We start from the raw sequence: 10,444 nt of genomic DNA, 5'->3' as shown, positions 1-10,444 counted from the left end.
GGAATTTAGCTATCTCTGTAATCGAAATCTGAAGAAAATTTTATTAAACATTTTAACAGCAGCAAACTTGTGTTTTATTTAACCGCTTACCAAACGTATAACCCAACACTCTACATCTAACGGTGGACTAAATGTTGAGTAACTATTATTTCGTGTCCATAAGATGGTGTGAATATATCGAGAGTGATGTATCGTTTCTGGCTGGAACCTCCAGGTTTCCTGTCCTGAAATTGCCTGGCTAAGAGTTCATACGGTGAAGGAACAATACCGGACACCTTGTAACTATGTTATGGTACCAACCAGCATGTTACAGAGGGTGTTTAAGAACTCAAAGGTGCATAAAACGGCAGACCCACACAATTGTATCTCCGAATTTGTTTCCTGATAATTTCCAGGGAAATGGGTCTATTTTAAAAGAAATGTTCTACAAATACCTCTTAGTAGGTGTAGATTACGATTATATCGGAATTTAATGTGAAATAAAAAAGAAAAATTCGCGGAAGTACAAACATATATGCTGACACACATAGCATATACATCCACCAGATGGAACATGAAATTTTGAAAAAAACATTCGGATGTGTGTCAATATATATTTGTGCACGATCTCTATTTTTTTCACATTAAATTCCGATATAGTCGTAATGTACGCTATCTGAGAGGTATTTGTAGAATATTTCCCTAAAAGATATCCATTTTTGCTGAAAGTTATGAGGAAACAATTGTGTGGAGGGCACACTTGTGAGAGTCCGCTCAAAATATCCCCACAAACACCAAAAACAAGGTGAAGATGACTCTGACTTCACTCTAGTCTTCAGGTGTTCGGGTGCGTCCCCCGGCGCACACATTCCCTAGCCTCTAATCACCGCGAAAGGTTGAAAGAGACTGAATATTATTTGTAACGAAGGTCTTGGAGAAAACGTTTCCCACATTGTGACGTCATAAAGACAGTATGAAGAAATATAGAAAACTGTGCACGAGACGAGAAATTCTTGAATGAATTTCACACGTAGACGCTACACGCGCACGCACACAATAGCACACGCATACATGTACACAAACAAATATTTACATATATGATGTATGTATGTATTTACATTAATGTGTGTGTGTGTTTCTGTTTGTGTGTATATGCGTGTGGGTGGGTGTTTGTATATACATTTATGTGTGTGTGTGTTTGTGTGTTTGTCTGTGTGTCTTTGTGTGTGTGTGTGTGTGTGTGTGTGTGTGTGTGTGTGTGTGTGTGTGTGTGTGTGTGTGTGTGTGCATACCTATCTGTCCTCCAACATATACTGATATAAAGGCGGTGAGCTGGCAGAATCGTTAGCATGCCGGACAAAATTCTTAGCTGTATTTCGTTCGGCTTTACCTTCTGAGTTCAAATTCCGCCGAGGTCGACCTTGCCTTTCATCCTTTCCGGGTCGATAAAATAAGTACCAGTTGAACACTGGAGTCGGTGTTATCGCGTTTCCCCCTCCACTGAAATTGCTGGCCTTGTGCCAAACGTTGAAACCAATATATATATACAGCTATATGTTTTTATTAGTGTGGATTATTTGTGTATGTAAATCTCCACTTGTCTTCATCCACTAAATTCTTGGAAGTATTATGAGGCAATATTCCTCAAGCCCGTCTCCCATCGTGTCCCTTCACAATCAACCGTCTCCAAATGATTCAGCTGGAACCCGAAAAGTGACCAACCGAGCTCATAGATGTTATCCAAACAACTTTCTCATGATCTTCCGCTGAGTTTCCTGTCAATTGCTTTTGCCCGTAAATTCTGTCTATTGATTCTTTCCTGAAACATTTTAACCACATTTCCGTAGTATCGGAGCTGTGATATCCCAATTCGGTGATGTAGAGACCCTACCTGGAACACCTCTTTGATGTGCAGGCTACGCACTCAATAGAGTAACATATTGCCCAAGACTATTCAGAAGAACCCCATTTCGGCCATTTGCATTCACAATCGTGTTCATTCGATTATTACCCAAGAGGACCAGAACTGCTCCCACTTATTCTACTTCTTCTATATACTTGACAAATGTTTGTCGTGCACAATCTTTTCTAACCTAAATGAAGGGTATGTTTTCCTTTTTACTTTCTATATGCACTACTTGGTGCTCCGTGGTTGGTAGCTGTAGAAGAGAAGCTTACTTGATTCTTCTGTCTCATATGAGAGTAGCGAATGCTATGTTTATTATTTTGCTGTCTAGGCTTAGGTAGCTGCCAATTGGCATATTTTGCCTGTTTTCTACAAGTGGTCACATGGCCATACCCGTTCGTGCCAACTGGATGCTTTAAGTCATCGAAAGAGACCGCTTGCCAGACCTACAAATGTGTGGTCTGTTTTGAGCCAGCAGATGGCTACAAGTAAGGAATTTCTTTTATGATAGCCAGAGGGGAGAGAACTGTCACCAGAGATCTTTGACGCCATGTTTTGCGTTTACTCCGCACACATTACCATGTACAAGCTGCACTGGAAACCAATGTATTTTTCTTCACAGAATTACTCGTACCTTTGGAACACAAGCACCACTATATTCTTTTTTGTTAGTTTCGTGATGTAGCGTCTCATATTTTGAAATACTTGCAATTTGTACTTTTACTGCTTATGCTTGTTTCGCTTGATATATTTCGGAAATTGAACATTTTAAAATACAAAATATACTTCATATTATTATATATACTATATGTAAATGCAAAAAATATTGTGTTTATCGATAATCTTCAAAATGATCACAGCAGCAATGGAAAATTCAATGCCAACTTGCTAAGGCAGTTTCGAAAGTCTATGAAGACCCGGCGACCAGAGAAATTGATGAATGGAGTCTTGTCTCATGAGGACAATCTTTCAGTACACAAGTCCTTGGTTTCAATGGCTGCTGTGTGTGGCTGTGTTTGAACTGGCTGATTGCCCTCTCTATGTTAGTGATTATCTGATTATAATCTGATTATCATGTTTCCCAACATGAAAAAACACTCGGCTGGGCACCAGTATCGATGTGATGATGACGTCTTATCTGCTGTTGTTGATTATTTTGATCAACAGTATAGCGTCTTTACCAGTGCGATCCAGGCACTGCAACTACTGATGGAAGTGTGTGGACAGTAAGAGGAATTATGTCATTTACTCACAATCTATGAAAATGTTTGCTCAGCTTGTGAGCATTTCAGTTGACTCTCATAATAATAAAAATTATTATAATAACTGCATTTGTTTTAATGCCAGCATTGAAAAAAATCCACGGTTTTCGTAGAAAATTTAGACCTGGGTTTGCACCACCTAAGCGAATTTTGTTCTCGGGCCTTGGAAGGAACTGCACACGTTCCTTCCAAGGACTAATGTAAGCAGCGGAAGTGAGCTAAAACGTTAAAACTTAGTACGCATGCACAGCAGCGTGTTTTAGCTTCGTTACTATGGCAACACTCCGGATGTTTATTAGTCAAACCTTGTATTCACTTCTATCTATCTATCTATCTATCTATCTATCTATCTATCTATCTATCTATCTAATTGTTAAAGCGGACAGCAAACGCTAAAGCAAGACAGACATCTCAAGTCATATACGTTATTATTATTGGAAAAATTTAGTCTTACAACTGTTTCTGGGATATCCCAAAGTATGGGATATTCCATCATCGGAGATAAATATGAAAAATGTGAATAATACAGATTAATGAAACGATGACATAGAGGACATTTTCCCTATATGTCTCCAATGACGGAATATCTAATACTTTGGGATATCCTAGAAACAGCTGTAAGACTTTAAATTTTTCCAATAATAATAACGCTTATAACTTGAGATGTTTGTCTTGCCTTAGCGTTTGCTGTTTTCTTTAACAATTATATATCCGCTATATCGGAAATCAACAATGGTTCCATAACTCCCGTCTCAGCGATGACCTTGGAGCCTTGGTGATCCGTTACAGTACTTACCCAGCGTACCTAGTCGTTTAGATCACATGTGAACTAAACCCCCATATTTTGTATCTATCTATCTATCTATCTATCTATCTATCTATCTATCTATCTATCTATCTATCTATCTATTTATCTATCTATCTAATATCATTTATATTATAACTAAGGCAATACAATATCCTACTAGCAAATTAGTCAATTTATCAATCGGTTCCATGCCAGATTTACCATGTGATCAGATAAACCAACCAATCATCAGAAAAGACTGGAAGGAATAATTTCTTTTCTTTTTCAGACTTTATATCACTAATAATTCTTTCTACTATCTTGACAAACCCTGAAATTTGGTGGAGAGAGGATTAGTAAATTACATCGATCCCAGGGATCAACTGGTGCTCATTTTATCGACCCTGAAAGAGGTGAAAGGCAAAGTCGACCGCAACGCAATTTGAACTCAGAACGTAAAGACGGACGAAATGTCGCTAAGCATTTTGTCCGGCGTACCAGTGATTTTGTCAGCTCGCCGCCTTTAATAAGAACAATACCACCACTATCACCACCACCACCACTATCACCACCACCACCACCATCACCGACGACGATGACGACAACGACAACAACAACAAAAATAATCTTTTCTACCACAGACACAAGGCCTGAAATTTGGGGGAGGGGGTAGTCGATTGCATCGACCCCAGTGCTCGACTGGTACCTATTTCATCGAACCCGAAAGAATGAAAGGCAAAGTCAACCCTGGCGGAATTTAAGCTCAGAGTGTAAAGAAGGACGATTCTACCAGCTCACTGCCTTAATAATAATAATAATAATAATAATAATAATAATAATAATAATAATAATAATAATAATAATAATAATAATAATAATAATGTCTTGGTATTAGAGATGGGCTACAGTAAATATTCTGCTTAATACCACAGATTTGCTTGTCAGTTGTTTGACCTTAACCAGTTGAGCATATCCCTTGGTGGATGACGATATGTGCATCTCTGATCATGAGCAGAAGTAGTGGGGGAGCATCATAGCCATGTGTTGAGAGGAATTCTTTGGGGTTTGAATAATTCACCTTTGGAAACATGGGTGTTTTGCTCAACATCCTTAAACAACCCTTATTCAGGGACCTTTTGAGCGGGATGGGCTACTCGACCTGAAGAAAATTCTAACTGGGACCCACATGCGAGGTCATACGCTGTTTATCTTGATATGAGATCACCATGTCGCGCACATATGGTTATGATGCATGTGCCTGGTGTACCCTTATCAGACGGGTAGTCATGATGGGTATAATGGGCTTCGTATATTTTACTCCAGTGTCACTTTGATGGCATGCGCTGCTCTCTCACTCAATAATAATAATAATAATAATAATAATGATGATGATGATTATGATGATGTAAAGAAGGACGATTCTACCAGCTCGCTACCTTAATAATAATAATAATAATAATGATGATGATGATGATGATGATGATGATGATGACCATGGTGGAAGATCAGCAATTTCGGAGGAAGGAGTTAGTCGATTACATCGACTCCAGTGGTATGTGTTTTATCGTCCTGCTTTATTCTCAAATCAGGGATCTTTTTGACAACTAATATTGTTTATATTTAAAACATAATATAACACATACAAATAGTGCACACACACACACACACACACACATACGACGACTGCGTTGTTTGAGCATACAGAAAGAGAGAGAGAGAGAGAGAGAGAGAGAGAGAGAGAGAGAGAGAGGAGTGGGAGGCATCTCTTTCTTCCTCGTATTCTGAGTAAGCCCTCTTCATGTGATAACAATAGTTCGTCGAAACGTCTCGTGGTTTGTTTTTTCGAATCGGTCCTGCAGGCAGAGACGTAGTATTCACCGCGGTGTCTTATTTACACAACCAGAGTGATTGTATGTTTATCGCAGTCAGTCGTTTTAGACATTATATAGAATAACATGTGGTTTAATCAAATTATCTATATGTCACAGCGAGATTTCAATCATTTATCTGTTAAAACTAAACGCCCATACGTTTAGCTTACATTTCTATTGGATCTCAAGTAGTATAATGCTTTTATTAATAGTTACACGTTGTCAATAATTGCAATGTTTTGCAAATTAGAGTAGAACCAATTGCATAGCTGTATGGTTAAGAAGCTTGCTTTGCAACTGCGAGTTTTCAGTATCTCTGTGTGGTAACTTCGGCAAGTGCTTTCTATTATACCCGCGGGCCTACAAATGCCTTGTGTGAGAATTTGGTAGACGGAAAATGCGTGGAAGCCCGTCGGGTGCGAATGTACTATATGTGCGTGAATAAGGAAAGAGAGAAGGAGAGAGAGAGAGAGAGAGAGAGAGAGAGAGAGAGAGAGAGAGAGTGTGTGTGTGTGTGTGTGTGTGTGTGTGTATGGTAAAAAAACTCGATTTCTTGTCACATGGTTTTGGGTTCGGTCTCACTGCGTGTCACCTTCGGTAAGCGTTGTAAGTGAATCTGATAGATAGAGACTGCGTATATACATGTAGTTATATATGTGTGTATATATATATATATATATATATATATATATATATATATATATATATATATATATATATATATATATATATATATATATATATATACATACAGGGTTGGACAAAATAATGGAAACACCCAGCATCATAGCATCATAGTTTTGAAATACCTATAAAACAGTCAAATGCTTGTTTATTTTAATATTTTTTGATTTACTATTAGTGTTGCTTAATATGTTTTGCTAAAATTGCTGTTTATTTTCAGATATCATCAGAAAAAAGGTAATTAAGATTCATAAAAATGACAGATCTATCGGACTTTCAAAGAGGTCAAATTGTCGGTGCTCATATGGCAGGCACTAGCGTAATGAAGACACCCGAAATGTTTGATGTATCAAGAAGTACTGTCTCGAAAGTAATGACAACCTTTGAGAAAAACGGAAAAACCTCCTCGTCGAAACAAGACTCCGAATGAAAACCAAAACTTTCTGATAGGGACCGTCGGACTCTTACGCTAATTGTTAGAAAGGATCACAAATATACAGCTCCCAAAATTACTGCAGAGCATAATGACCACCTCGAGAACCATGTTTCCACAAACACTGTTCGCCGGGAGCTGCGCAAAGCCGGATTTCACGGGAGGGCTGCAATCAGAAGACCACTACTTTCAAAAACAAATGTTGTAAAGCGTTCAGAGTGGAGTAAAAACCCAAAGAATTGGTCCCTAGAGCAGTGGAAGAATGTTATTTTCTCAGACGAGTCGTCCTTTACTTTATTTCCGACCACCGGTCGAGTGTACGTATGGAAACAGCCAAAAGAAGCATTTGACCCAGACTGCCTTCTTCCAACTGTTAAACATGGAGGAGGATCTGTGATGATGTGGAAGGCTATATCTTGGAAATCCGTTGGCCCAGTGGTTTCCCTTCATGGCAGAATTAATAGTCAAGACTATTTAAGCATATTATCAGATCAAATTCATCCTATGGTTGCGGAACTGTTTCCGGAGGGAAACGCAATCTTTCAGAATGATAATGCACCAATTCACACAGCTAAAGTTGTTACTGAATGGCGCGAGGAACATTCTAGTGAAGCTTAACATCTTATCTGGCCAACACAGTCCCTAGATCTCAATGTTATTGAACATTTATGGTGCATTTTAGAAAAACAAGTAAGGAGTCGATATCCTCCACCATCATCACTGCAAGAACTGGAGACTGTTTCAGCTGAAGAATGGAAAAAATTCCTTTGGAAGCAATTCAAACTTTGTACGAGTCCATACCTGGTAGAATTCAAACTGTAATTACTGCCAAAGGCGGTCCTACCCCATATTAAAATAAATTAGTTTGAAATTTTAAGGTGTTTCCATTACTTTGTCCAACCCTAGCCATGGTAGATCGTTGACCAAACACCATTCAATTTTTTTCTCCGTGTTTTTCTCCTTGATTTCTCCGTATTCTTTCTGTTGAAGAGCGTAGCTCGAAACGTTAAAGACTTTCTGTATTCCCGAGCGTCAAACTAATACATCCTTTTGTTGTTTACACCACCTGTCCTCGTCTGTTGTTGTTTTTTTTTCGTACATTCTCCCATATATATATATATATATATATATATATATATATATATATATATATATATATATATATATATATATATATATATATATACATACATACATACATACATACATACATACATATGTATATGTATATATATATATATATATGTATACATATATATATATGTATTATATATATGTATGTGTGTGTAATATCTCACGTTATCGACCAGACTATCTAAGCAACCAGCCACAACATGACCACCGCCACCAAAACCACCACCACCATTACCATCACTGAGTTAGCACTCTCTTACCCACTATCAACCCCACCGCAACATCACATGAACTACCACACCCACCGCCGCCAGAAAAACACAGAAAAAAATAATAGCTAGAGCACTCAGAGAGCCCAAACCTCCGCCAAGGCAACACCAACGACCTCTTAATGATTAGCTGGGGATGATTTTTAAAATGTGTATATCTGAAATAAACTCGACTGTTCTCATAAACGAGAATACTAATAATGAACCCGACCCCTCTCAAAAATTAAGTAAAAGATCAGGAAAAATAATCCAGAATCCTTGTCTGGTACCGGATCGATCCCAAAATCTAATCAGTTCATGCCAGTCACGAGGTCAAACATCTCTGAAAGTTTCATCCAAATCCATCCAGCGGTTCTTGAGATATCTTGTCCACGGACAAACCAATAAACAAACAAACAAACAAACAAAAACGACTGAAACAATACCCCCACCTTAGCGAAGGCGGTGGTAATAAAAGAGCGCTAACAACAACTACAACAACAATCACCAACACGAAGTACTTCCATTATCAAAGTACTTCCATTATCAAATTATTTTTGTTAGTCCTACTAGCGTTAACCTGCGGTTAAACAGCTACGACTTCAACGCTACCACCAACACCATTGCAACCAGTACTACCACTATTAATCTATTTCAATGTTTGTAGCTCTTGTTATTATTTCCATGCACGATCAAAACTATTTCGTTTGGGAGTGAGGAAATAGGGTCAAATAGAAAACAAGAGCGACGGGTTTGAAGGAATTAGGGTTCAAAAACTAGGGTAAAGAGATATGAGGTCGGGGAACAATTGGAGATCTATCTATCTATCTATCTATCTATCTATCTATCTATCTATCTATCTATCTATCTATCTATCCCTCCTCTCTCTATATATGTCTGTGTGTGCGTGTCTGATCTATATATATATATATATATATATATATAAACGCATATATAAACGCATATATAAAAGCATATATATATATATATATATATATATATATATATATATATATATATATATATATATAATACAAAATGGGACAAGAACGCAAAACATCCAGACAGTTAGGTGATACAAGAAAGGGACAACAAAACATCCAGATAGACGATACAAAGAAAACAAGGACAGGTTATTCGAAGTTTTCTTTCATCAGTCAATTTCCAGATAATCTTTGCAATTTCGGCTGGTTATACTCGAGGTCGCTCCAATCTGGTCAGCCCCAAGGAAAAACTAGGCTAAAAGAACTAGATTCCTTGGAAGAAAGCAGCGAATGTATACAAAAAAAAGGAGGTTAAAAAAACGAACAATGTTACACGAATATATATATATACTCTCTCTTTTACTCTTTTACTTGTTTCGGTCATTTGACTGTGGTCATGCTGGAGCACCGCCTTTAGTCGAAGAAATCGATCCCAGGACTTATTCTTTGTAAGCCTAGTACTTATTCTATCGGTCTCTTGCCGAGCCGCTAAGTTACGCAGACGTAAACACACCAGCATCGGTTGTCAAGCGATGATGGGGACAAACACAGACACACAAACATACACACACACACACACACACGCATATATATACATATATACGACTAGCTTTCAGTTTCCGTCTACCAAATCCACTCACAAAGCTTTGGTCGGCCCGAGGCTATAGTAGAAGACACTTGCCCAAAGTGCCACGCAGTGGGACTGAACCCAGAACCATGTGGTTAGTAAGCAGGCTACTTACCACACAGCCATTTAATTCATTTAATTTTTCCACAATTTAATTATTTCTCATGCTTTACTCAGTCGCAAAGATTGAAACCAGTACTAAAATGTTCTTCATGATAAAATTATTTTACCATTCTCTACTTTGTCTTATTTTCCTTATACGTATCAACTCGTATGATTCCTTTTCAACCTTTTATATATATATATATATATATATATATATATATATATATATACACATCAAGGGTATGAGAGGTATTGGTGTCAAAATGACCCAAAGTTGTCAGGTAATACTGAGTAAGTGCAATGGACAGACTATAGTTAAGCTCCAGATTCGATGATGATACGAATGAGGAGTCCAACGTAGGTTGTTTGTGTGTACGTCTGTGTGTCCATGTTTATTTCCCACCACCGCTTGATAACCGGTGTT

The 10,444-nt window shown here is 37.9% G+C and overlaps 1 long non-coding RNA gene across 3 annotated transcripts; it reads left to right on the top strand.

Moving 5' to 3' along the window:
• Positions 1-505: 505 nt before the first annotated feature.
• Positions 506-7,799, top strand: LOC149135599 (uncharacterized). 3 transcript variants are annotated; one of them, XR_016241918.1, is made up of 3 exons: positions 991-3,111; positions 4,224-5,486; positions 6,710-7,799. It is a non-coding gene; the product is annotated as an uncharacterized LOC149135599 (long non-coding RNA). The 3 variants fall into 3 exon arrangements; XR_016241919.1 differs by having other exon boundaries at positions 996-2,083; XR_016241917.1 differs by having other exon boundaries at positions 506-5,486.
• Positions 7,800-10,444: the final 2,645 nt, after the last annotated feature.

Source organism: Octopus bimaculoides, chromosome 5 (genome assembly GCF_046866305.1).
Source record: "Octopus bimaculoides isolate indiv1 chromosome 5, ASM4686630v1, whole genome shotgun sequence".
Taxonomy (NCBI): Eukaryota; Metazoa; Mollusca; class Cephalopoda; order Octopoda; family Octopodidae; genus Octopus; species Octopus bimaculoides.
This window is presented reverse-complemented; position numbering and strand designations above follow the sequence as displayed.